Genomic DNA, 2,981 nt, shown 5'->3' on the forward strand with positions numbered 1-2,981 from the left:
TCTTGGTTAGGGGTTTTTTCAAATACCTAACCTGGATTTTAAAAAAAAAAAAAAAAAAAACTTTTACACTTCTATCATATTTTTATGTATTTGTATTATAAACTACTGACAGAGACAATGATACAAACACCAAACACCATCAGGGTAACACACATGACACCAGTGTTCATACTGAGTAAACCTAAAACTATTAGAAATTGTTTTCGTTGATTGAAATAAAGCTGAACTAAACTTAAATATGAATATTAGATGAAGCACTTGAACTTAAAAACGTAAATGACAATCAGAAGGGGTGCCTTGGCAATAACTAACTTAAATAAGCTGAAGTGCTAAAACTACTACTACTAATAATAATAATAATAATAATAAATTATAATAACAACAATAATAGTAATAATAATAATAGTGCAAAATAAATAACTAAAGTTAAATAAATACATAAATAATAATAATAATAAACTTAACACTGCATGACACTAAGCTAAAAAAAATAACCTGAAATGTCACATAAAACATTCCAGTGTACATAAGTGAACTGTTTAGTTCAAATGTATTAACATATTTACTGACATATTGCTTGAGACTTACTGATATAAAAATTATAATTACACTTTACTGGGATTACCTGTGCAAAATGCACATTTCGTCTTATTAAGCCTACAATGTGTTTTAATGTCACTATTGATGAGGGTTGTATGATCTTTGAATAACATCGGTTTTTAAATGCAGGATATTTAATGTGTACCTAAAGTATACTTGCAATAGTTCCACTTTAGCACAATCAAATATACTTCAGTATATCTTTAGTTGGACTTCAGCATCTGCACAAATAAAGTACATTAAGTACAAAATGAGTTGTTCCAGTTTAGCAGACTTTAAGTATACCAGTTTAGTATACCAAAAGTACAATTGCAGGGTATTTTTATGAACCACATAAATATGTAAATGTATTTGTAGCATACTTAGCACAAAATATATGTATTTCAAATACATTTTAGTACATTTATTTGTCACTAGGGTAACATTGTAAGTCAAATACTCAAATAAAATTTTGCATATCAGAAATAAAATGTTGTTTCTGGTTGTAGTTATTTATTATACAGTGATCTCCCAAACAAACCTTCTAGGGCTGGCATACAAAAAGCATACTACACCTTAAGCAAAATATAAAATTCCTGTTACCAATACTTTTGTGAAATTAGTACATTTTAGTGGAGCTCATGTGGTAGTTGGATGGTGGTAGGCAGAATTGATCAAATGTGCTCACAAATACTCTCCCTCTATCAATTTCTCTTTAACAAGAAAACTTTCTATGAATCCATATTTTTCTTTTTTGTCTGGACCACATTACCAATGGCATTTGCCTCCCTAAGCCACCAGGGCCAATCTCTCACAAAGGTGAGGGGCCAACAGACCTACTTTTTCTCTTTTCTATTTTTTACTGACAGAGACACACGTTCTCTGTTCCATAATTGACTGTAAGTTGGAGTATCCATTCATAACTATCAGCTGAGCCACTATTCTGGCCAGGCTATGTATAAACACTCCAGACCACACATTGCATTCTTGGTCAGACAGGAAGCAACCAAGTGAGTGGAGAGGAAGTGAACAACCCCCGACTAAGCTAGTCGTGCTGCACACTGAACCAGGAAGTGCTTTGGCTCTGATCACGAACACACCCTAAAGCTTCCTCTTTTATACACCACCCTGCCGCTTTCAAAAGGGCTGCCCATAACCTTGCTAAGCATCAACCTTTCTTTAGCAATTAGAATGACAAAATGTCATTTTCTAGCTTATTTCACCTGTTGAAAGATTTCGATTAATTTTAGATATTAGTTCTGCCGCTCATAAATTTTATTTATCAACAGACCTACCGTAATATGAGCATGAATGCATAAATGCCATGTGTGTGTAAGTACTATGTACACATGAGTATATGCCTTCCACCCTCGCCTTTCCTGTGACTGTTCTTGAGGAAAAGGTGGGTGGGTCCACTCCTCTGACCTCAGTCACACACACACACACACTGCTATTTTCATTGAGACTCCCACGTTAACTCAATTGTAATGCCAGATTTTATTAGATGACTACAGCCACACTATCAAAATCCACCCACTTATATGAGACTGTATAGACCAGACTGGAAAAGGCCGGAGGACCTTGGGACATGGAAACCCAATGTTAGGGTGGTTTTCATAAATGATGACACTGATACTGTCAGGAAATAAGTAGTACAATAGGAACAAATCCCTGGGAGAAGCAGCATTTGGCGAACACACTGCTTTTTGGGCTGTTGAGAGTTTTGGAGGACAAAAAAAATCTGAGAAGTTTGTTTGTGCAATGAGAATCTGGTCTAACTGTAAGGATTCGTAATGCAAATTAAACCTCCATTAAATGACTAAGCTATGTAAACTTTATGACCTTCTTCCAACAAATCAGCATTGAGCAGTGGTGCTTTGAAACACACACAACAGGATCCAGACAGTTTTATTAGTTTAAGCAGGTCCAGCAATCTCAGTAATGATGGAATATTGAGAAATCACTGGAACTAATGAAGACAACTGCTTCAAATGATGTTTACGTTGTCAGCAAGTCTCACTTCTAATACACACCAAACATAAAATGCACCTATGTACTAGGCCTGTAAAAGTGTCCACTAAGGACTGCTCATCATAAAGAGTCATTTAGTGTAGCTGAGGCATGTAAGCATGTGGCCTTCTCCCCATATTTTGTCTCTGGTAAGGTTGAAAGTGATATTTTACCAGAATTATGCAATTTTAAATGTATGATCATAGAAAAAACGATCCTGTATGTTACTAATGCAACTACCAGCCTTTCCCCCCAGCAGAGATATACTTGTGTTCAAAGTTTTAATACAAGACAGAGGAGTATAATTATAAACAGCTTCATTACGCCACCTGCTGGACACCACAATAACCTCGTGAGCTATGAAATCTTGGTCAAAATGTACATCTTACACA

This window comes from Sinocyclocheilus anshuiensis, unplaced genomic scaffold, assembly GCF_001515605.1.
Source record: "Sinocyclocheilus anshuiensis isolate Anshui unplaced genomic scaffold, SAMN03320099.WGS_v1.1 scaffold1778, whole genome shotgun sequence".
In the NCBI taxonomy this organism is placed as follows: domain Eukaryota; kingdom Metazoa; phylum Chordata; class Actinopteri; order Cypriniformes; family Cyprinidae; genus Sinocyclocheilus; species Sinocyclocheilus anshuiensis.